The sequence below is a fragment of the Lampetra fluviatilis genome, chromosome 39 (genome assembly GCF_964198595.1).
Source record: "Lampetra fluviatilis chromosome 39, kcLamFluv1.1, whole genome shotgun sequence".
NCBI lineage: Eukaryota > Metazoa > Chordata > Hyperoartia > Petromyzontiformes > Petromyzontidae > Lampetra > Lampetra fluviatilis.
In genome coordinates this window covers 8402843-8428521 of record NC_136313.1, presented here as the reverse complement: position 1 = coordinate 8428521, position 25679 = coordinate 8402843, and the positions used below count along the sequence as shown (strand labels likewise).

General features: G+C 53.0%; 2 long non-coding RNA genes across 2 annotated transcripts in view; one reads left to right on the top strand and one right to left on the bottom strand.

Annotated features, from left to right (window-relative positions):
* The window catches only part of LOC144946050 (uncharacterized), a 46172-nt gene that overhangs the window by 17916 nt on the left and 2577 nt on the right, over window positions 1-25679 (bottom strand). Inside the window, exon 2 of the long non-coding RNA XR_013639747.1 lies at window positions 634-819. This is a non-coding gene — a long non-coding RNA (uncharacterized LOC144946050). The remainder of the gene's footprint in view (window positions 1-633; window positions 820-25679) is intronic.
* Window positions 616-25679, top strand: LOC144946051 (uncharacterized). The gene is made up of 3 exons (XR_013639748.1): window positions 616-695; window positions 25330-25406; window positions 25657-25679. It is a non-coding gene; the product is annotated as an uncharacterized LOC144946051 (long non-coding RNA).

Here is a 25679-nt window from a genome sequence, read left to right as displayed (position 1 = left end):
TTCTCTCATCTGCGTGGAACACTGCCGTTAAATATCGGTGCCAAGCTGGCGATTGTCCGCGGAACGACGGTCACCAAAGCGAAGTGAACGTTGATGACTCATCCACGTCGTCGTTTCCACGAGGGAGATCGTTATCCGCCAGCGCTACGCCACGGCCCGTGTCACCTCTTAGAAAATTACTCTCGGGGTAAAATTAACTGTGGGAAGCTGCTGATGACCCCTCTGATAGGGTTGCCACCCCTGAGGTACGAAAAAAAAACCGGGACGTTTGCATCACAGGAAGATGAACATCTCACGATACCAGCAGAGGGGAGACCAATATGTAAATGCTTCGTCTTGAGTGGTGTATTATTATGCACAACTGACAAGAACTGTGATTTTTTTTTGCGTGTTATATCCTGGGAAGCAGATTTCCCTGGACACGCGACCGCCTGAACAACAAGACGAGCTTGAGACAAGCAGGACAGGTGGCAACCGTCGGGTCTGACCACGCCAACTAAAGGCACCCGAGTTCCTGGCGCTCGGAGCCGGGAAAATGTGGGTGCACCGCACCGCACCGCAGACCGCGCAGAGAGAGAGAGAGAGAGCAGCACGGGGCAGCACGGGGCAGGGAAGGGCAGCTCAGCCACTCACCCAGGCGGCTGCTGGATTCGCCGGCTGTCCTGGCAGAAACCGCTGCGCCCTCCTGCACACAGGTGGAGCGAGCGAGCGCAGTGGCGTGTTCCCAATGCGGTCGGCGCAACGCAGATGAGCGGCGACGGCGACGGCGATTGATCGGCGAGGGGGAGCGTCTGTCGGCTGCCATCTCTCCCGATGATGCTGCTCGGGCAGAGAGGGGTGGGAGGATGGGAGCATCGCGGCTGCTCAGAGTGCGTGCGAGTGCGAGTGCTGCGCGTGACTGCGTTGCCTGCGTGTGACGAGCAGTGTGCGCGCACGAAGTCTTGTGCGCGCGTGTACGTGCGGTGGGTGCGTGCGAGATGAGTGTGTGAGTGAGAGTGTGTGTGCGCTCGCGCTATGAGTGCGCGCGTGTACGTGCGGTGGGTGCGTGCGAGATGAGTGTGTGAGTGAGAGTGTGTGTGTGCTCGCGCTATGAGTGCGCGCGTGAACAGCGCGCGCGCGCCTGGCTCTGAGTGTTATGAGCGTGGGCTGCGGTGGGAGCGGTGCGGATGGGAGGGGGAGTTTTTGGGCGAGGGCACTGGGGGGGCGGGCGGGTTCAGTCTGCACAGGGAGGGCGCGGGGGGGGGGCGTTGAGCGAATGGGCAGGCGGTCCGTCAGTCATGCGGGGTGCACGGGATGGTGTGGGAGGGGGCGTTGTGGGGGGGGGGAGCGGTGGGGGTAGTGGTGGGGGTAGCGGTGGGGGCAGTGGTTTGGGGGCGTTGTGTGTGCGGGCGAGGGGGGTGTACAGAGTCAGGCACCCGAGAGGAACAAGCCACGAGTCTCGAGTGGGGAGGGCGGGCGGGGGGGCGTTGATAGCAGGGGCGGTGCGCCGGAACACGCGAGGGGACGGCACGCGTCCATCCGTCCGTCCGCTCGCTCTCCTCGTCTCCCGCTAAGCCGCGAGAGAGCACCGGGGGATCGGCGGTCGCCGTGGCGACGACGACGACGGGGCTTGGGTGGCGTGCGCGCGTCGCTCTGCGGTAGCGGTGGTGGCGGCGGTGGCCTCGGCCCCCCTCCCCATGTCGCGCATCAGCGCCCGGCCCTCGCCTGCCCCGGCTGCCCCAGTCGCCCAGGCCGCCCAATCCATCTCCTCTGGCGCACTCCACATTCACTCCTCTTCAGTTGCTGAGAGCGGCAGAGGCTGGAGGCGTGCCCTTATCCCTACCTTCATCTTTCATAACAATACCTCCCTCCGTGCTCCTCTTCTCTCTCTCTAGGGGTTTTTTTTAAAGAAACGTACCATCAGATGTTGCGCTAATAGTCGTGCAAAATAGCAGCCGGGGTTGAGGTTTGTATTTTTTTGGTATATTTCCCTTCCCACACCAATGTGGCTTTACCAATTTTTTTTCTTTTTGCAAATTTTGCATTAGGAGCGTCGTCGCATCGCTGATGCATTGGATGTGCGGGATTTGAATGTATATTGAAGCAAAAAAGCCACTATATATATACCTTTCAAGAACACCTTCCCTGCAGCCGTCTTGCAATCCCACAAATTAAGGATCAGTGTTTGATGCCAGCTTGAGATGCGAGCGATAGCATCTGGCACGTTATTGTGCAAGGAATGAATCTTATTATCGGTCGCTTTGAATATCAATGCGTTATTTCAGGATATGAGATACAGGGCCACTCTTCTGGCCGGCTTAGACTTGAAATAATGAAACAGTGCAGGAAATGCTAACCACTCGGGCGGCGGGAGGGAAGGCAGCAAGGCGAGCGCCGCCGCCGTCGCTGAAGTGGTTCCATCACCGGGAAAATTCAACCTCCGGCTGACAACAAAAACATCCTTTGTAATAATTCTAAAAATGATTAGCAACGTAGATAATGAGGGAGATTCTACACTGTAACGCAGAGCTAAAGCAATTTCCTTTCCTGGGGTTCCAGGCTGTCGAGTTGAGGAGCGATGTTTATATGACGTTCAGGCTGAGGGTTGACGGGTGAGCCGGTGAGCGTCTGAAACCGCTGCCGGCTTAATTTGGCCGCACGAAACGCGAGTGCTCGCGTAACAGCACGCACGCTCCCACGCTTCACCTTGGTGCCCGGCAGTAGAGCGGCTCCAATCACGGAGAGATTTAAACATTTTTTAAATTAAATTTAACGGCGAGTGATCACCTTCCAACATTCGTGCAGGAGCCCATACACAATAATGCGCCGTTAATTTGGAGGTGACGAGGCCACGGAAAGTTATTCCGCGGCCTCAGCTTTATTGAGAAGCCAAGAGTTTTACCACATTAACACCTCGCCGGGCAGCGCGGCTCCTGGAGGATAATGAATGAGCAGATTTGTCAGAGGAAGAAAAAAAACCCCTTGCCGTTTTCACGTGGAGCGCCCGACTCAAGCCACACGTGCGATCGGTGCACGCGGCAGCGGCGGTGGTGGCGGTTGGCCGCGTTTTGGTGGCATGGGTGCCGATTTCTCTGAAATTTCCGCCCCGAAGATGCGGCGTCTCCCTTCGAAGAAAAAGATACAAAACGTCGTCTTTAGCCGAACGCATTCATTGATTGAGGAGTTGAGGTTCACAAGTTCAGATTGTCTCCTGGGCAGTGCTGTCACCATTGTCACCAATCACGCGGAATTACGGACGACTCTCGTGGCACGGAGCTAATTTGCGAAATTAAATACGCGTATGGATTTTACACACAAATCGCTAACGCCTGCCGCGCTGCCGAGCACTCTGCGAGAAGCCACGGTGGGTGCGCGCGCGTGTGCGAGGAGCGCCAACGGTGTGGGCTGGTGCCACTGAATTTCACTTTAAGTTGACTGCCAGAGACACGGCGTGAAATATTTTGTTGTTGTTGGCGAGCTATGTATACACCGCAGCTTCAACAATGAGAGGTATCAACGGGCGGCGAAGGAATATGCTAGCTTTATGCGGAGAGATATTGAATGCGGCTCTCTGAGCGAAAGCTGAACTTTGCCAATCTCCCAAGGGCTTCCTTAATGAATGCAATGAATGCGGCTTAGAGCTTAGAGACTCCCAGCGCTTATAGGGCTGGGAGAGAGAGAGAGAGACTGCAACGGTAAGTTTGTGTACAGGCACAGGTGAAATAGGGTTGTGGGCGGGGCCTTTTTTGTCCACGTTGCCGATGCACTCTGGCGAGAAAAAGCGGTTGTCGGCATGGAAATGGTACGGCCGGCGCCGATTGGCTGAATTAATGGATGGGTTGAAATGTAAAATAATGAATGTGGAGGGGATTAATTAAACGTTAAGTAAAAGCAGGAGAGGATTGTCACGGCAGAAGCGATGAGATGTTCGCGTGCAAAGCGTAAAGAATTAGCGCGAGTGCTTTGTGGTTTGCGGTGGTTGGGTTGGGTTTTTTCGCAGTACTTGTTTTTTTTTGCTTAATTCTTCCTTTTCTCATTTTTTTTGTCCTTGGCTTGCATCTGTCTGCCACGGGAAGATCTAATTCGACGGTGATCGTACAAGATGTGCGCCGTCATGGAGACGGCACAAGCGCGGCGAAAATCGAGATCCCGAGAGAGACGCAACGAATTCTATCAGACGGGCAGAAAAGGCCGGGGCCCGTGTCGGGATTAGAGAGTGCACGGGGAGGTCTTTGGCTCGTCAGGCGCCAGCTCCTTGATTGCTCAAGGTCACTGGAGGCCACATTTCCCTTAATCAAAAGCTCCACCGGGCACAAGAGCGTCCGCGAAATCGACCGGCCCATACAGCGACGGATTCTAGAGCCAGATTCCTCCTCCCCCTGATTGCGTTGCCACCATCTGTGAAGTCGCTTTTGTTAATTTTTTTTATTTCGTATGAAACTGAAATAAAACTTGCCGTGGCTTGTTTTGTGATGCGGCGCTGCGCCCAAGTGACGTGGGGAGCAACACGAGCTGGCTTAAAGCAACATGAGCTGACTTAGAGCAACACGAGCTGATTTAGAGCAACACGAGCTGACTTAGTGCAACACGAGCTGGCTTAGAGCAACACGAGCTGATTTAGAGCAACACGAGCTGGCTTAGAGCAACACGAGCTGGCTTAGAGCAACACGAGCTGACTTAGTGCAACACGAGTTGGCTTAGAGCAACACGAGCTGGCTTAGAGCAACACGAGCTGGCTTAGAGCAACACGAGGTGACTTAGTGCAACACGAGCTGGCTTAGAGCAACACGAGCTGGCTTAGAGCAACACGAGCTGACTTAGTGCAACACGAGCTGACTTAGAGCAACACGAGCTGACTTAGAGCAACACGAGCTGACTTAGAGCAACACGAGCTGGCTTAGAGCAACACGAGCTGACTTAGAGCAACACGAGCTGGCTTAGAGCAACACGAGCTGGCTTAGAGCAACACGAGCTGGCTTAGAGCAACACGAGCTGACTTAGAGCAACACGAGCTGGCTTAGAGCAACACGAGCTGACTTAGAGCAACACGAGCTGGCTTAGAGCAACACGAGCTGGCTTAGAGCAACACGAGCTGGCTTAGAGCAACACGAGCTGGCTTAGAGCAACACGAGCTGGCTTAGAGCAACACGAGCTGGCTTAGAGCAACACGAGCTGGCTTAGAGCAACACGAGCTGACTTAGAGCAACACGAGCTGGCTTAGAGCAACACGAGCTGGCTTAGAGCAACACGAGCTGACTTAGTGCAACACGAGCTGGCTTAGAGCAACACGAGCTGACTTAGTGCAACACGAGCTGGCTTAGAGCAACACGAGCTGGCTTAGAGCAACACGAGCTGACTTAGTGCAACACGAGCTGGCTTAGAGCAACACGAGCTGGCTTAGAGCAACACGAGCTGGCTTAGAGCAACACGAGCTGACTTAGTGCAACACGAGCTGGCTTAGAGCAACACGAGCTGGCTTAGAGCAACACGAGTTGACTTAGAGCAACACGAGCTGGCTTAGAGCAACACGAGGTGACTTAGAGCAACACGAGCTGACTTAGTGCAACACGAGCTGGCTTAGAGCAACACGAGCTGGCTTAGAGCAACACGAGCTGACTTAGAGCAACACGAGCTGGCTTAGAGCAACACGAGCTGACTTAGAGCAACACGAGCTGACTTAGAGCAACACGAGGTGACTTAGAGCAACACGAGCTGGCTTAGAGCAACACGAGCTGACTTAGAGCAACACGAGCTGGCTTAGAGCAACACGAGCTGACTTAGAGCAACACGAGCTGGCTTAGAGCAACACGAGCTGACTTAGTGCAACACGAGCTGGCTTAGAGCAACACGAGGTGACTTAGAGCAACAAGAGCTGACTTAGAGCAACACGAGCTGATTTAGAGCAACACGAGCTGGCTTAGAGCAACACGAGCTGGCTTAGAGCAACACGAGCTGGCTTAGAGCAACACGAGCTGGCTTAGAGCAACACGAGTTGGCTTAGTGCAACACGAGTTGACTTAGAGCAACACGAGCTGATTTAGAGCAACACGAGCTGACTTAGTGCAACACGAGCTGGCTTAGAGCAACACGAGCTGGCTTAGAGCAACACGAGCTGGCTTAGAGCAACACGAGTTGGCTTAGAGCAACACGAGCTGGCTTAGAGCAACACGAGTTGACTTAGAGCAACACGAGTTGACTTAGAGCAACACGAGCTGACTTAGAGCAACACGAGGTGACTTAGAGCAACACGAGTTGACTTATTAGAGCAACACGAGTTGACTTAGAGCAACACGAGCTGATTTAGAGCAACACGAGTTGACTTAGAGCAACACGAGCTGACTTAGAGCAACACGTGGTCACTTAGAGCAACACTAGTTGACTTAGAGCAACACGAGTTGACTTAGAGCAACACGAGCTGACTTAGAGCAACACGAGCTGACTTAGAGCAACACGAGCTGGCTTAGAGCAACACGAGTTGACTTAGAGCAACACGAGTTGACTTAGAGCAACACGAGCTGACTTAGAGCAACACGAGCTGACTTAGAGCAACACGAGCTGACTTAGAGCAACACGAGTTGACTTAGAGCAACACGAGTTGACTTAGAGCAACACGAGCTGACTTAGAGCAACACGAGCTGACTTAGAGCAACACGAGCTGACTTAGAGCAACACGAGCTGACTTAGAGCAACACGAGTTGACTTAGAGCAACACGAGTTGACTTAGAGCAACACGAGTTGACTTAGAGCAACCGTTTTGATTGAATGGTTGAAATTGCCAACCAGGATGATAGGAGTTGTTCATAAAGCAATATATGTCTGATCAAAGTCCACCTTAAGGAGGTGGTCAACATTGGGATTGTTTTTGAGCCACCACGGTCACGTTACACCAATTTACATCGTCTCAAACCAATCAACACACTCCAAATCAGTAACCCGAAAGCCTTAAAAGGAGAACATTTTTTATAGTCGGTGACATATCAGTCGGTGGCAACTTCTGCTTAGAACATACAAAGGGAATAGCAGATAATAAGGGGTGGAGGCAGCACTTTACACCATGGTACCTGACGAGCATTCAATGTAAAAACGATGTTTTGATTAACTGTTTTCACATTTGCATATTAATAGCTACCTAATACTAGCTGGGTCAGTGTAAGACGAACCCTTCAATAGTCACAAACTATTAGTCCGAAATAAATTCATTTATATGAAAAGTCAAATGATTAACTGCTGCTGGCACATTGCATTTTGGGAAGATTTGTTCTCTTGAGGACAAAGCACAATCCACTTAGCAATGCATTCCTGGGCTCAATCACCATCTCAATGAAAGGAATTCACATCGTCTCCGCTAAACACGGATTCTTCCCGGCGAGTCTAAATTACGTTTACGCGTTTATTGAACGGCGGTAACCTTGCATTAGGTGCTGTCTGTCCGCACTCTCCACTTTTCCATGCTCGATCATTATCCTTCACGGGCGCTGGAGATTGAACATTGGCAACGTCCAGAGGTGGACTTTTATCCAGCAGTGGACAAGACATGGACGAACATTTTTTTTTCATTTACGACGGCGCTTATTCGTGGAACCGAAAGCGCCACAATCTCAACGAAAAGCCGTCGCGTGTACGGCAACGCTCCCCTTGAAACGAGAACGCGGCTCAGCTGGCCATTTGCGCCGAATTTCCACGGTTGATTGAAATGCAACGCTCCTTTTGCTTTGCTGGGAATGTGGCAGAGAGAGAGAGAGAAGGGACGCCGGTAGGGGGGGGAGGTTGGTGCGGTTTGACGTGTGGAGGAGCGCGAGTGGAGACGACGAGAGGCTTCCCAGATTGCTCATCTCCTGACTGACGACCGACGGACGCGGCCACGGCTGTTGGCCGAGAGTGGCGAGTGCCCCTTTCGCGTCGCCCATCAAAGCGGCGCTTCGCAGCGCGTCCCCAAGCCCGCGGCGCGCGTCGTCTCTGCCCCGCGCCCGGTCTCGGGGAAGCGGACAGCTGCGGTTCGTGGCTCGGCCGAGTGATCGAAGTCGTCGCGTTCCGCCTCTAGAAATTTGGAAAAGATTTCAGTCTTAAGACGAAAAAAAAAAGATTCTTGTGCCCAGACATGGGAGAGCTTTGGGTCAGCTGAGCAACAAATTGTTGTCTGTTTTGACGTTTCAAGGGGTACGTGGAGGGGGGAGGGGGGGGGGTGATAGGCGGCATGGACGATGGAAGCAAAGAGAGACCCCCCCCCCTCGTCCCCCGTGTGGATCTGGCTGCCCCGCCGCGCGCCGCCGAGCGTGACGCTTCACGTCAGCGACGGCACGCGGCCGCTTAATCCTCCAGCCGGGCTGCGCGTGCCAGACGTATTTCACTGCTGAGCGACCGTGACTCAATAAAGAGCTAATGAAATAAATAGTTAACAGCCCTGCATACGCGGGGGGGGGGGGGGTAACCGCTGTCTCTTGGCCCGAATTACCGTTGGGAGATGAAGGCGGCGAGCCCAAGGACGGTGAGTGCCCTCGTGGGGGTCCGGGCTGCGGGCAGCCGGCGAGATGACGACAAAAACAAACTATCGCACGGCACCCCGAGGGCGATATCTAAACCAGAACAGCCTCATCTTCTTGGTTCTTTCGGTAAAATGACGTCGAATGGAAATAATAAAATAATAAAAATAAAACATAATAAAATAATTATCACCAGAATTATTTTATTATGTTTTATTTTAAATAATAAAAATAAAACATAATAAAATCATTATCACCAGAACATAATAAAATCATTCTCACCAGAATTATTGTATTATGTTTTATTTTTATTATTTTATTATTTCCATTCTACGTGACTTTACCGAAAGAACCAAGAAGATGAATCCCTGCAGTCACGAAAGCTTTAAATCGAAACAGAGCAGCCCCCTCGCGAGAAACGGAGGCCCATCGGAGAGACGACCGCGTGTTTGGTTCGGTGTCAGCGCCGTCGCTGCAGCCTCACCACTAAGGGCTAAGGGGTGGAGGGGAAAGTGGACACGAGAACGAATATGTTATTCATTGCACCCAGGGCCCATACCATGCTACTGCTATGTTTGCGAACGAGACGCGAAAATGTGTAAAAAGCACACGACGCAGCAGCATTTCTTTGTGTATTTTATAGAAGAAGCATCGGCGTTTATTGAAAAAATGCATTGTTGTCAATAAATCACCGCCGTCAGGAACTGCTGATGGTTTTTGTTGTTGTTACGTAATGCGCAATGGCCGTTTGCTTTTCGCATTTGCGTGTTGTTTGAAACGTAACGCTTTTCTGGCCGGCGCCGTTATTCTGTTACCATTTATTTTTGCTGGATATTTGTAGATTTGATTTCTGTTGACACCAGCCACCGCTAAGTTACGTAAACTATAAGGACGATGACTGAAGCTGATGATGATGATAATGACAACGATAATAACGACGATGGTGTAAACAGGCTGTATGAATAAAAAAAAACGAGATTTGTAGAAAGGCTTTTCCATCCAACCCATAACAATTCCTGCCACCTCGTGTGAGATGTTAATTGATGTTGACACAAACAGAAGAGAGAGAACGCTGTGCACCGCGTCCTGCAATTAGCGCCTAATTGGTAACGCCGTACGAACTAGCGTGTGTGTGTTTTTCTTTAAATACGCGGAATAATCTGCGGGAGGCCAAGTGCGTGAAACGTCGTTTCCTCGGAACAGCAGCGGGAGCAGCAGCGGGAGCAGCAGCAGCAGCTATCACATCGATTTCCCTCATGGTGGAATTTGAGTGTTACCTTGCTGCGTAGAGCCACACAGATCAACGATGATTAAACCACAGGTGGATTTTTTTTTTTGCAAATGTATCCATTTGCACCCATGGAACCCCCCCCCTTCTCTCCCTGTGCACCTAACCGTGTGGTAATTACCACGTGCAGGGCTCCCGTGTGCTTGTAAGTGGCTCTGGGTAACGAGGCGTGATCACCGCGTGCACGGCTTAATTACTCGCTGAATATTTTTTTTTTTACCGGGTCGCTGGCAGACACCGAAGTTATCCGGCAAGTGACCAGCGGTGGGCACGGCCATAGAGGGGGGGGGGGGGCACGTTGGATGCGGTGTGCAGGAGCTAGGCGGATGAAATGAATCCCAAGGCCACGGTGGTGATTGTATTGGTGGGGCACAGAAACGCCCAGTGGCGGGGGGTGGGGGGGCTGAATCCGAGCTGGAGAAGGGGGGATGGAGGGGAGGGATGGAGGGGAAGAGGCGGAGGGAGGGAGGGAGGGGAGGGTGTATGCTGTTTGTAATCATTATAATGAGCAGCTAGGTATCATTCGCGGGTTTTCTTCCGTGTTTTTCCACTCGTGGGACCAAGGCCCTAAGGGGCCGTCCATAAATGACGTCACGCACCTAGGGGGGTTAGACATTTTGAGACGATGTGTGACGGGGGGGGGGTGAGAAATGTGACGTCACATCAAAATGCACAACTTTAAATAAATATAGACAACACGTTCTACATAATTAAATATACTTTTTAATAAATATTTTCTCCTACAACATCAGAGTGCAGCGCCACATTAAATACGCACTATACAATGGCAATAGTTTAAAGCGATTTGAAGCATGTTTTATATATATTTTTTGGGGGGGGGGCAGAGCTTTGTGACGTCATATTCGAGGGGGGGTCTGACTTTTTGTGACGCCGTGTGACGAAAGGGGGGGGGGGTCAAAAATTGTCCAAAATCGCGTGACGTCATTTATGGACGGCCACTAAGGACGAGTCGCCAGTGCCTGGCCACGACCCAGGCAAGCTTCTGTGACAAGCGCACTCACCGCCTGGGGAGAACCAGACCTGGAGGCACGAGACTGCTCCACCGCTCCGGCATTGAGCGAGCCTCGCAGCGAGCTTGGGGCCGACACGGCGTGTAGAGCTCCTCCGACTTCGTGGTCGCGTTCGTGCATCGCGTCCTCCATCCGCGAGCTCGGTATGCCCTGCTAGCGCAATTGAAGGGGCTGAGCGATTTAAAGATTTTAAGTTGTCGTGACTGCAAGGATCCATACTCTTTGGTTCTTTCGGTAAAGTCACGAAGGTGAAAAAATAAATGAAGGGAAAAAATCACGACGTTTCGATTGCAACACAAGCAATCATCATCAGGTGTGACAACTACAGCAAGAATATTTTTTACAGTAAATTTTTACAGTAATTTTTTTATTGCTGTGGTTGTCACACCTGATGATGATGATTGCTTGTGTGGCAATCGAAACGTCGTGATTTAATTTTTTTTTTCATTTATCTTTTTACCTACGTGACTTGAGCGAAAGAACCAAGGAGTATGGGGCTGAGCGACTTGCGCACGGCGGCGCGTCCACATCTGGAATGGAGGCAGCCCCGGGTGAAAGATCGGTCGTGAACGCCCAGCGCCCAGGAGACGGAGCGATGAAATCAGTTCATGTATGCACGAACGTATGTTGACCTTCTTTCGCACCGTACAAAGTCATCCGTACTTTTCGGAGGTGCGAGGGAAGGACAAAAAAACAAACATAAAAAAGCAGTTCTAAATAAATTAGTTTTCGATCTAGGTTTAAAAGTGCATAGCCTCCAGCGGCTTCCTAATATCAGAAGCGCATCTGAAAGCAAACGATGCGGTGACCGATGCTTTCGGCAAAACATTTTCGTTCTACACGCGCCGACGACCCGTGTCGAGCGACGCACACGCGTGTCATGGTTCAGTGCGCTCCCGTGGTAAAAAAATAGTTTCGCCGGTAAAAAACAAAAAATCGAATCTCAGCGAAACAAAACTGGTAATGAGGCAGCGCAGACGGAGCGCGTTTGTTGTCGTCAGAAACGAGGAGGAGGTTTCCTCCACCGTCGTGTTCCGCTCACGCTCTGCGCGAACAATTCCGCTGCTAATTGCGCACGAAACTGTCGTCGCCAAAACTTGAACACTTTACTTTTCTTTGCCTTTCAAAGGCAGGCCGTGTTCTTGCCGCGCACGGCAGGAAAGATTTGAAAAAAGTGCAAGGCGAATGTTGCCGTGGAACGCGGAGTTTTTTATTTTACGAGATTCGTTTTGTGCTGAGAAATGATTCGTTATTTTTGCTGCCATCGCGATCATCATCGTCGTCATCGGTACCATCAACGTCATTGTCTGATGTATCTACGTATGTTGAACTTCTTTCACACCGTACAAAGACAACCGTGCTAATCGAAGGTATGGGGGAAGGACAACACACTTAACACAAATAGTATATATGTGAGAAAACATACGGAAGCAGTCGGCTACCTAAAAACCCATGGCGTTCCACCCAGACAAAGATCCCCCGTATAGCCTTTCAAAGATTTCTTGGGCAAGGGCCCTTAAGAAATGAGTTTTCAAACTAGTGGGTTCCTAATATTGGCAGGAAGTGCATTGCAGATGACCACAAAAGCACATCTAAAAGCGTGCGATGCAGTGACCGTCCTTTGTTCGATGTCGAGCCCAAAGCCTCTGCGAGGATGACCGGAGTTCGCTTGATGGTTTATGCTCATTGACGATATCAACAGCGAGGCATTGTGGTTTGTTGATGGCAAGCACTTTGTAATTGGCGTGCGGGTGCTGGGCGGATCATTACATTGCAGGGTCGCGAGAGGTGACGGATGCTTGGGGGAGGTCTTCATGCAGCAGCTGATCGTGGCTGATGATGAAGACGACGATGTTCATGGTTGTGCCCCGGGGTCGTACACACGGTGTGTATTCTCGCACAGGTATTGGCACAACGAGGCTTGGAAGGGCTTTGCGTAGCGTGTGGGTAGCGACGCGTGGCAGCGCTGTGCCGTCCTGTGTGCGCCGTGTGTAGGCGTAGAGGAGAGTCCCGGTGGGAGGCTGGCATGTGTGTCCACAGTAATGGGCAATTGATTTAAATAGACGGGTCAAATCAGTGCCAATAATAGGCTCCCTGTCGTCAATAGCCGGGCCAAAAGGATCCATCACTATTTCTCGCCTTTTAAATTTGTTCCTACAAAACGCAATCGATGGGTTTTCGGAGCCGGCGACGTAGCTCAGTCAGTTTTATTTTCCCGTCCTCGCCGCGAGTTTGAAGGAGTGCATGGATTTTCAAGACTTGATTCACGGCCACCATCGGCCCAGGGGCTTTTACTGTTCGCAAACAAATTCCAAGATCAATCCAAGGCATGATTTCAGCGCTCCGTCTTCACAGCGGGTGTCCTCTCGGGCTCGTTTCCCTCCTTCGGCTGACACTCAGTCGCTAGTCTCGACGTGCGGCCATCGTCCCTTCTCGGAACGTGTCCTGCCCAAGTCCGCACGATGTCGACCGACTTGACTACGGACTCCAATCCACGTGTTCCTCCTTCCGTCTCTCTGTGCTATTCCAAGCATGCGCCTCTCCGTGCTTTTCGGCACACGTCTCACAACGTTCATTGCCATCACGATAGATTATAGCATCCTCATTGGCGCTGCTAGTGGTGACGCTTCTACGATCTCTGCCCAAACGCGCCCAGCGGGCGGACGACCGCGGCCAACAATTGCGTTCGCCGGTAATCGGTAAAGCCGAGCGCTTCGGCGATTCGTGACACCTACGCGGAGTGGCACGACCGTGCAGGCGTCGAGATCAGTGGCCCACCGAGATCTCACCCCGGTCCAAACCCTCACATCCACACGTCTCTGTCCACCGCCACAGCCGCGTCACCCTCGCCCCCCTCGTCCCCCCCTCTCCTCCCAGCAGCGCGTGGCCGCGCCGATATCTACGCTCAACCCAGCTGCCACTTCCTTCTGACAGTGACGCATCTGGCAAATCGGATATTTGTTCTGTGGAATTTAAACAGCTGTCACGTTCCTGAGGCGTGCGCGAGGAGGAGGAGGCTGAGGCTTGTCTCCCTGTCTCCCGTAGCTCACACAGCGCTGCCCTGCGCACGTTCCATTTCCCTTTCGCTACCCACTCGAAATGCGACTTTGAAAATTATCTCTTAGATTTCGCCGCCGCCACCGCCGCTGCTGCTGCTGCTTCTGCCTCTGCTTGTGGCGACTGCTGCTGCTGCCGCCTCCTCCGGATGAATCGCCCCCCGTGTGAATTGCACAATGTGTGGCTTCATAGGGGAGTCTTTCATGACGTGTTTGAAGCATCCGGCTCCCCCTCCGTATATTTTATGCTGAAGCCAACACGATCTCATCGCAATGGGAAGAGTCTCACGGAGGCAAGCCGCACGCTGGCTGCTTTTACTGACAAACATCCGTCTTGAAAAAAAAAAGCCTCAACACTGCGGCGGAGTCTGAATTAGGAGCATTTCCAGCGCCGTAAAGGCCCTCCTGGGTGGTAATAAATAGAAACACAAATCAAACCGGCGTATACATCTTCGTTATTCACGCATCGATTTCTGCAACTGTTGTCTATGGGAGGACGTAAGTAGGAGTCATTAGGTCGTTAGCGGCCTCAAGAAGGAGGAGGACGTTATGATGTTTGGAATTTGCGAGGGGGTTGGTGCAGCAGGGGAGGTGCAGCACCACACAAACGTTGCCCATGGGGTTGTAGGCAACTTCCCCGCAACTGCGTCGTGGTAACTTCACACTGCTGCTGCTTTACGATTGGGTTTTGGAGCGGTGGCTCAGCGGTTAGCGCGCGATGTCCAACAGTTTTGCTGCTGGGAGACTCTCCGGGAGCGTCTCGCAGCGGTTGGGGGCGAAACGTCAGACACCGCGCCGAGCGACACACGGCACGACCATAACAATGGAGAACTTCGCCGTGCAATCCACGAAACCCAACGCAGTGGTTCCCGGTCGCAGCCGTCATCAGGTGAAGACGAGGTCTGTCGGGCTGCTTGCGTTGTGGCCGAAACGTCGTGAGAATTATTTTATTATGTTTTATTTTATTATTTTTATTGTTTCCATTCTACGTGACTTTACTGAACACTATTTCAGTTATACCAGGTAAGGGCCACTGAGCTACACAGCTCTTTTTCTGAAGCGACCTGGCTATCACAAATGATAGCTCAACGGAGTGGCTTATCATGTGGAAATTTATAGCAACCAAATACTGTCAACGCATGTTTCTAAACGTGGAGAAAGAGAAAAAATCCACGCGACCACGGGGAGAACATGCAAACTCGAAATCTGCAGCAGGCGTCTGCATCAGGATCGAAACCACGACCTCCTTTACACCAGGCGAGGTAGTTAACATCTCGCCACGTGGCTTTCAGAAAATGTGGCCATGTGAAAGTTGATTCCTGGAGACGGCCACCGGTGACGAGTGACACGAAACATTCCTGGGTCTGGGTGGGTATCTTCGTCTCCCCCCCCCCCCCCCCGCTAACCATCCCGCACCGACCAGAGTGGTGAAGTATGGTTAACCAACCCCCATGGCCGGCACGGCAGGAGGAGGGCTTCACCCAACAGGGACGTGCGTTTGTACTGCTACTCTGTATTTGTATGAAAACTGCACGAGTTGTATTCGTACCAATTGGAGTAACTTTGAATTTTCCAAAACGAGGAGGGTTTCTCTCACGGGATTATGGGTACTGGAATCGAGCCGAGGTGCATAATGGGTACTGGCATTGAGCCGAGGGGAATTACGGGCGCTGGGTGAAGGCATTTTGATTTGGCACCGGGGAGGGACCCGTGTGGGCATCCCACGTGGCGACCAGCGAGTGTGGTGCAGCATGAAGCCTAAACAATTGTCTTAATTATTGACTTGAAGCTTTCGTGACTGCAGGAATTCATATTCTGTGGGTCTTTCGGTAAAGTCACGCAGATAGGTTCAAAGAAAATAACAAAACACCACGGCGTTTCGATCCTGATGACGACCGCTTGTGTAGCGATCGAAACGTCGTAGTTTTATTTTATTTTCTTTCAACCTATATCTACGTGACTTTACCGAAAGACCCAAAGAATATAATTGTTTTAATTGCACGGCTCCGTTCTCACCACAGGGGGTCTGCACGGGTGAAAGACGAGCCCGATTTGTGGTAAGGTAACACGCTGACTTAATCTAAAGAGGCGCAGTCTGATACCTGTAGTGTGGATAACGAGATTAGATGCGATATTGGCGGTGGGGGCGTGGGTGGATCTGCGCTATGTGAGGCCTCTTTAGAATGTCCAACAAGGACGCGTGCCTCCCCCTGCTGCTGCTGCTGCCGCTGCTGCTGCACGTGACGACACCGCTGCTGCTGCTTCTGTTAAATGACCTGGAATGGCCCGATTCGGTAATAAGGATTCCTGCACCCTAATGCCCGGCGTTTTCCCTCGCCGTGCGATCTTAACGCGGTGAAGGCGGCGCAAACCTCACGGCTTCACGCGACGACAATGACAGCCGCCGTCTGAGCGGCTCTGACGCCACCGCGGCCCTTGTGCCAGGCTAGGTGCACCTTGAGGCCGTGGAGCGTGGAGAGCCCTCGCTGCTGGCAGCAGGAGGAGGTCACGGGAGAGACCCCAGGTGCCATGGGGTTGGCTGACTTGAGACGACTGGGAAGGCGACACGTGTGCTCCCCGCAAGGATTGAAACAACACGCGCGGTGCATCTATTCGCGCATTCATTAACGCGGCCTCTCATTTGATTTTGTGTGCGCATTGATTTAGCTAATTAAATATTCCAGCGGGGCTCAGTAGATATGCAAAGGCACATTTCGTGTTGTTGTTGTTGTCGCGTCCCCGGCGGTGTTTGCGGGGTCACGGACCGCGGCTCGGAAGCTCGGCCTTGTCGTGGTGGGGCCACACGGGGGGGGGGGGGGGGGTGCGTTAGTGTCGCGGTTAGCGCGCTGCGCTACGAGCATGGTGAACGGAGTTCGATGCCCGCTCACAGTCGACACCAGTGACGATTATTTGAACCGGTCCTGGGCCTCCCCTAGGTCGACTCAGCCTCAAATGAGTACCCTGGTGCGGTGTGTAAACATTGCCACTGGGGAGCTAAAGGCTGCCGGGCGTGGTGCTGGTCAACCACCATCTCGTGTGCCTTGCCGGCCTTCATAGGTGCTTGCTAAGCAACACTTACCCCAACAGTCTGTTAAGATGATAAGAAGAAGATAAGAATAAGGCTTTGACCAAAGACGGTCACTGCATCGGGCATTTTCAGATGCGCTTGTGTGGCCGTCTGGAACGCTCTTCCGTCCGATATTGGGAAGCCACTTCAGCTACGCACTTTCAAATCTAGATTGAAAACTCGTTCTTTAGAACTGCTTTTTGTGTTTAGTTTGTTGTCCTTCCCCTGCACCTCCGATTAGCACGGTTAGCTACTTACTGTGCGAAAGAAGTTCAACATACATACAATAATACAGAAGGTGTTAAGATGTTCAAACATCAAATAGACACCTTTATTACAAGGCATTGAATCTGCATTTAAACCACGCATACTTGTGGCAAAAAACATGCAAACAAATATGTTTTGATAATGTATCCCACGCGTTGTCCTTGAAACTGATTGACCTGCACCAGAGGCAGTCCCTTGACGTGTGTGTGCGCGTGTGTGTGTTGCGTGTGTGCGTGTATGTGCGCGTGTGTGTGTGTGCGCGTGTGTGTGTGCGTGTGTGTGTGCGTGTGTGCGTGTGTGTGTGCGCGTGTGTGTGTTGCGTGTGTGCGTGTATGTGCGCGTGTGTGTGTGTGCGCGTGTGTGTGTGCGCGTGTGTGTGTGCGTGTGTGTGTGCGTGTGTGCGTGTGTGTGTGTGCGTGTGTGTGTGTGCGCGTGTGTGCGTGTGTGTGCGCGTGTGTGTGTGTGCGTGTGTGTGTGCGTGTGCGCGTGTGTGTGCGCGTGTGTGTGTTGCGTGTGTGCGTGTATGTGCGCGTGTGTGTGTGTGCGCGGGTGTGCGTGTGTGTGCGCGTGTGTGTGTGCGTGTGTGTGCGTGTGTGTGTGTGTGCGTGTGTGTGTGCGTGTGTGCGTGTGTGTGCGCGTGTGTGTGCGCGTGTGTGTGTGCGTGTGTGTGTGTGCGTGTGTGTGTGCGTGTGTGTGCGCGTGTGTGCGTGTGTGTGCGCGTGTGTGTGCGCGTGTGTGTGTGTGCGTGTGTGTGTGCGTGTGTGCGTGTGTGTGCGCGTGTGCGTGTGCGTGTGTGTGTTGCGTGTGTGCGTGTATGTGCGCGTGTGTGTGTGCGTGTGTGTGCGTGTGTGTGTGCGTGTGTGTGCGCGTGTGTGTGTGCGTGTGTGTGTTGCGTGTGTGCGTGTATGTGCGCGTGTGTGTGTGCGTGTGTGTGCGTGTGTGTGTGCGTGTGTGTGCGCGTGTGTGTGTGCGTGTGTGTGTGTGCGTGTGTGTGTGCGTGTGTGCGTGTGTGTGCGCGTGTGCGTGTGTGCGTGTGTGCGTGCGTGTGTGTGTGCGTGTGTGTGCGTGTGTGTTGCGTGTGTGTTGCGTGTGTGTGTTGCGTGTGTGTGCGTGTGTGTGTGCGTGTGTGTGCGTGTGTGTTGCGTGTGTGTGTTGCGTGTGTGTGCGTGTGTGTGTGCGTGTGTGTGCGTGTGTGTTGCGTGTGTGCGTGTACGTGTGTGTGTGCGTGTGTGCGCGTGTGTGTGTGCGTGTGTGCGTGTGTGTGCGCGTGTGTGCGTGTGTGCGTGTGTGCGTGTGCGTGCGTGTGTGCGTGTGTGTGTGCGTGCGTGTGTGCGTCGGGCGGTAGCGCACTGCTCTGCGAAGCCGGCAACCCATGCAGTTTGATACGGGGTCACGGCCAACATCAGCACCGAACGTGTGAACCTGCCTTCGGCTTCCCTGAGGTTGGCTCGGCCTTAATACGCATGTACGTTGAACTTCTTTCGCACCGTACGTAGTCAACCGTGCTAATCGGAGTTCCCGTTGCGGTGCGTGAACATCAGCAGTGGGATAACAGGCGGCCGAGCGCGGTGCTGCCTACACCGGCCCCACCTCGTGCCCCGCGCCGGCCTTCATAGGTGCTCGCTAACAGCACTTGCCCCGACAGCGCTGTGGAGGCTACACACACGGGGGGGGGAACCTTTGCCTCTGTGTGCGCCTGGGCCACGCGGTTTCGCGTGCCAAGGACGCACGCTCCCCCCCTCCCCCGCTCGCCCACTCACCCCGCACGCCGAGCCGCGCTGCGCGCCGCTGAAAAGGCGCGCTAATGATTACAGAGGGAGGTCGCAATGAGTAAGACGACGGTGGTGGTGGTGGTGGTGTAATTGTGGCCACGCTAATTGAGCGGAGGTGCTGCGATATGCGTCAGCTTTCAGTTGCCATGGCAGCCCTCCCCCCGCTCACCCCCCCCCCGCCCCCTTCTTGCTTTTCACGTGGGATGCCGTGGTACCAAAAATATTCCAGGTGCACAGACAGACTGCTGCGCGCTCCTCGGCAATGAGACGCGTGGCTTTCAAAGTGCGGCACGGGAAACGAGGATTCCGTGCACGTGTCCGTGTGTGTCGCTTGTTGTTGCGGGGGAGCGGTGGTGGAGCGGTTAGCGCTCTGCGCTACGAACCCAGCCACCCGAGTTCGATTCCCGCTCCCGGCAAACACCAGCGACGTATACCTGAACCGGTCCCCTAGTTTGACTCAGCCTCAAATGAGAAGCAGCAGCAGCACAAGCAGCAGCACAAGCAGCAGCAGCCAACATCAGCACCAAAACACAAGCAACAGAAGCAGCAGCAGCACAAGCAGCAGCAGCACAAGCAGCAGCAGAACCAGCAGCAGAACCAGCAGCAGAAGCAGCAGCACAAGCAGCAGCAGCAGAAGCAGCAGCAGCCTCCCCTGTGATGTCCGCGGCCTGCTGCTACAGATCAAGCTCGGCTCGTGTTGGCAAATCCCGGCGTCTTGAGCCCAGCGGCTGCTAATTTTCAAAGAGGCTCCCCTCTGTATACCGGGGGCGCTACGCTTGAACATCTCCCTCCCGGGTCTCCCCGCAACACCCACCCCTAACCACCCCCTCCGTGTGTTGCTTTCTTGCAGTGCGATGTGGTCAAGGTGTATGCTGTTGTCGATGGCGTCGTGATGGTGTTGATCTTGTGATATCGGTGCTGCTGTGGTGATGGTGGCGATGCTGTGGCAGTGTTACGGTGATATTTGTGGTGATTGAGTGATGCTGCGGTGATGTGATGGTGATATTGGTGGTACCGTGGTGAGGCTGTGGTGGTGCAGTGGCGATATTGGTGGCGATTGAGTGATGGTGTCGTGGTGTTTCTGGTGATAGCAGTTGTGTGATGCCACATTGGCAGCAGCAGCAGCTACTGCTGCTGTGAGGGCTCTAATTACGGAACCCTTTCTACGAGCATAGCCTCCTCCACCAACACACTCACTGCTCTTACCACCACCACCATGAGCCACGATCTATCCACTGCTGGCTAAAGACCTCCCGAAGCCGTCTATCTGTCACGATCGTGCAACACGACAATCCACTTAGTCATCTGCACGCGAGCCCATTTCACCGCTGCCATTCTCATTGGGTTCACTCGCTCTGCCAGATCTTGATATCGGATTCATGCCGGATTCATGCTTCATGATGCTAAACGGCTCGTGCGTCGACAAGTTGGTAGGCTACAGCTCCCTACATTCACACAACACACAGCCACGTCCACGTTCATCGCGATTGCTATTCTGCCCTTGCTTCTCCTGGACATCTGTGCAGAAGAGCTTCATAGCTCATTGAATTCCTGCGCTCTAGACAAAGATTCTGATTCTGCTTCGTGACACCAAACGAACGTGGAGAAGGCAGTGGCGCCCGTGTTGCGCTTTAGGAGAGTGTGCGTGTCTGTGCGCGCAAGTGTCTGTGTGTGTGTGCACAGTAGGGGGCACAGGCGGTGCATCGGTCAGTCATCTCAAGTCAGTCAACCCATGCCACTTGGATCTCTCTCCCGTGACCTCCTGCCAACAGGCATTCGACACTTCACGTGGCCTTAAAGTGCACTTAGCCTGGCACAAGCGCCATAGTGACATCACCGCCACTTAGTGGCGAAGGACATTTGTGTGTGTGTGCGTGTTACAATCAGACGTAGCTGTTTGGAACACATTCAACAGACGTCGGTTACCTCTTTACTCATGGAGGGGGAGTGCACGCGAGACGTCTATTTGGTACGGCGCTTTATTCCCGCCGTGCCACGCACGCAACGCCCTCGTACGGAGCTTCACCGCCAAGAACCGCGGGCTCGCTCCACGGCGCCCCCCACCCGTATCCTCGCTCCCTCCGTTCATTCTCGAACCTTCCAGAAGGTTCTCTGCCAGCTTCTCTTCTTCTCCACCTTCTGTCATCCTTAACCGCCCCTAACCATCCTCCAAATTTCCTGCCTTTTTCCCCAATTGAAGCCCTCGCGCGCCAGCCACATGTCCCGCTTCCCAGCAACTGTCCCACTCTACCGCTCCAGTTGATTTGCTTACGGGGTCCTCCCCTGCACTTACCTTCAGTCGCTTTAATAATGGCAGCCGCAAATGAAAAGGCACGGGCGCAGCCCTGCGATTTGGTTGCTCACGCCACTGCTGCGGGAAGGGCTTCCCACTCGGCGCAAACTCGAGACGGAATTTGTTCGACTCTTGCGCGTTGACCCGACGTGTTGGAAGAGGTGGACGGACCCCCAACACCATTGCCCCTCCGCACGTGACCTGCGGGGCAACTCACTGATACCGCTGGGGTGGAAGCTGTGCGAGGGGTGGGGGGGGGGGCGGGTTTTGAAAAATGTTCCCCCTTGATGGAATCGAACCGGCGATCTCCGTACTTTAGATGTGAAGCTTTCGTGACTACAAGGATTCATGCGCCTAGGTTTTTTTCGGTAAAGTCACGTAGGTAAAAAAAGTAAAAATAAAAATAATAATAGAAATAAAATAATAATAAATGAAATCATTTTATTTCTATTATTATTATTTTTTACCTACGTGACTTTACCGAAAAAACCCAAGAGTATGATCTCCATACTGCAAGTCCGGGGCGCTAACCATGACACCGTGGAAGCTCAGTTATGGAACTGACGTCTCTGAAGTGATCATTATCGTTTCAGCGTTCTCGTGGAGTCACTGGGGGGTCGTTAGCGGGCTAATTGCCCTGCCACGCAGGTGTGCGGTCTCACGTGGCCCGTCCACGGTGGCGGCCGCGGCGGTGGTCGCCTGCGGACGACGGCTCGCGCTCGAACGCGACGCCTGTGGGCACGCGGGGCGCCGTCGTCGTCGTCGTCGTTGTGACCGCTATTTTAGAACGAAAGGAGAGATGCGGATAGTTCTGTGCCAGCGCGGTGAGATAAAAACGACACAAAAATGCCCCCAAATCACGATGCGCCGTGGCTTTGTTTTGTGCCAACCGAGTGACATTGTGGCCCAAAAAATTGTATTTAGCCAATTTAAGCCACGTGGAACACACGGGCATTATTGGGTGAAGGGAAGTGATTACCAGCCGCCCGCGGATTTTTAATGGGCCTGACAGCTACAATAAAAGCAAGCTTCCATTAATCTGGCCGTGTAATTCTGCTCTGCGGATTTAGCAAATATGTATATGTATATAATCAAAAGGTCACAGCCCACCACTGCCATTACACTCAACGTGTAAAATTGGAAGCTGAGAAAATTATTTCCAGTGTCTAAGCCGTTTGATAAAATGCAAAAAACGTTTTGGATATCTTTTGGGGCATGATAGTTAACTGTTTACGCGATTGTTATGGGTTTTTCTTTAACAAACTGCAGTTTATGTCCAGAATGCGGCAGCAAATGTGAGTGAACTTTGAACCCCAGTGCTGCCACTGTCAGCGGGGTTTTTAGTGGACCGCGATGGCCACCCCCGCCCTCCATTCAAGGCCCGAGGGGGGTTGAGAAAACGTCGTAACACGGTTAAAAATCTAGAAAAATGTATGTTGCATGAAACACTTCCTGGTGCAGGAAAGCCTGTGAGACCTTTCAAACCACCATCAACCACAATACCTTGCTGATCTTGTCAAGGAGCATAAACCATCACCCGACCTCCGGTCATCCTCGCAGCGACTTTTGGCGAGACATCGGACAAAGGACGGTCACTGCAACGCACGCTTTTAGATGCGCTCCTGCGGTCATCTGCAATGCTTTGTACGGTGTGAAAGAAGTTCAACATACGTAGATACATCAGACAGTGACGTTGATGGTACCGATGACGACGACGACGATGATCGCGATGGCAGCAGCAATGACCATAAACAAATTCTCAGCACAAAACGAATCTAGAAATAGAAAAAACCCCGCGTTCCACGACAACATTCGCCACGCATTTTTCAAATCTTTCCTGCTGTGCGCGGCAAGAACACGGCCTGCCTTTGAAAGGCAAAGAAAAGTAAAGTGCTCAAGTGTTGACGACGAGAGTTCCGTGCGCAATTAGCAGCGGAATTGTTCGCGCAGAGCGTGAGCGGCGTAACAGCGGCACGCCGAGTCAGCGGAACACGACGCTGGAGGAAACCTCCTCCTCATCCTCGTTTCTGACGACAACAAACGCGCTCCGTCTGCGCTGCCTCATTACCAGTTTTGTTTCGCTGAGATCTGATTGTTTTACCGGCGAAATTATTTATTTCCACGTCAGCGCACTGAACCATTACACGCGTGTGCGTTTCTCGAGCCGTGTCGTCGGCGCGTGTGGAACAAAAAATGTCTTGCCGAAAGCATCGGAGGGATAATTTACGACGCAGAAATGTCTCTCGCGCCGTCGGTTGCGGTATTGATTAGAAAATAATTGCGCTATTCAGGACGCGATTTCCGACCGCGCTGCGGGGTTGTTCGGCACGACATCCGACGTTTCCCGCTGCATGCTGGGAAGCGACGATTTCAGCGTACGTGGAGCGTTGAACGTCTAACGTCTGTGACAAAACGACACGAGCAGACGTCGCAGTGCCGGAGGGCACAGCCGCAGTGACATCGATGCGGTAGTAATTGTGTCCTGTGTCTAAACCAAACTAAAACTATTTTTTTATTTTACCAGGTAAAGCCCACTGAGCTATACCACTATTTTTCAGAAGCGACCTGGTTGTTACAAATGATAGCTCAACGAAGTGGCCTATCAAGTGGAAATGTATAGCAGCCAAATACTCTAAACGCGCGATGTTGATTCTAAATGTGGAGGGGAAAACAGGAGGACCCAGAGTAAAATCCACGTGACCACGGGGAGAACATGCAAACTTCAGATACACAGGCTTCAGCGTAGAGATTGAACCCGCGACCTCCTGTATACCAGGCGAGTTAGTTAACATCTCCCAGCCACCGTGTCGATCAATGGCGTCGGGTGGTTGGCACGGGGTCCTCGTGCAAGGAGTGAAATTGGGCTGCTGCCCCCCCCCGCCTCTATAACTTCTCTACGTAGTCCGGTCACCCGAACTCCCCCCACTCTCGGTGGGCCCCGGTGCAGTTGCACCGCCTGCACACACTCGCCAGCCGCCCCACTGCTCTCTTGTTAAAACACGCAATAGAAACCTCCGTCAACCACGCCTCGAGGAGTGATCAACTTTGATCTCAACATTTAAAGCACGTGGTTATTAACAAGGGCTTTGATTCAGCGATTGATTTATATCAGGGGTGGTGGGGACGGGGCGTGACCTCCACACAGCCACGGTCACTGCCACTCGCAGAGGCCATCCCCTGGGCACAGGACGAGAAGCCAAGGATGCCAAGCGGCCCACAACTAACAGGCACGATTAAAGTTGCAATTGAGTCAGAGGCTTCTCGCTCAAATCGAAGCAGTGCTCATGAATGTTTCGAACAGCCTAGAGCCAGTGGTGGAAATTCAACATTTCTATGGCAGGGGCGGGTCGCTTCCTAGGATAATCACCCCACAAACATCGTGGTAATTGTATCGACTCTGGAGGGACGGTGGGCTAAGTTAACCCCCCAGCCAGAATGTGAACTCACAACCTTTCCAATTGCGAGCCGCTCACTCAACCGCTGGAGTTGTGACCTGCATTGTGGTTATTGGGTGGGTGATTGAGTGTGTAATTGTGACCTGCAGTGTGGTGAGTGGGTGCGTGTGTAGGTAGGTGGGTGAGTGAGCGTATAGTTGTGACGTAAAAATTATCTGAACCGGTCCTAGGCCTCCCCTAGGTCGACTTAACCTCAACAAAACCGCTAGGGAGACAAAGACGGTCGGGCGTGGTGCTGGACACCCACCCCCTCGTGTGTCGTGCCCTCATTCATAGGTGCTCGCTAACAGCGCTTGCCCCAACAGTAGCAGTGTGGTGGTTGGCCTCAACGAATGAAGTTGAAACTCTGGCCATAATCCAGTGTAGGGGGAGCCACAGGTGCCCGTGAGGTATGAAGAGGCGGCGAGACTTCTCCGAGACACTCCTCGAGGTGTCCACGCGGGGTCCAACGAAGCTCAAGGGGCACGGCCACAACTCAACGGCGCCGGGCGCTCCTGGTGGAGTGAACGCCTTTGAAGGGCCCTTTGCGTCAAACAAAACTGACCCCTCGACATTACGACAACCACGCAAGCTCCGGCTGCGACGTCTCTGGGAGCGGCTCTCTCTCTCAGTCTCTGTCTCTCTCTCCGGTGTGTTTCCAGCTTGAACAAAAGTCGGTTCCTGAAGAAGCCCCCAGCACGTGGAGCGACACGTCGGACATCGTGCCGAACAACGCGCGGTACGAACCGTGAGCACATCGGAAAGCCGCACAGCTGCACAGCCACGGAAACCCGCGGAGCGAGAGCGATGTCTGCGAGAGGGGGTGTTGTTTTCAGCATAATCGGCCACGGTTACCATCATTGTTACTGTCATCCTGACTGATCACACATTGTATTCATTTGGCGAAAACATCTTGCGCTCGAAGTAGCCTTGTGGCTTTTTGTTCTTGTATGCACGACGTTGAACTTCTTTCGCACCGCACGTATCAGCAGCAGCAGCAGGCAGGCAGGCA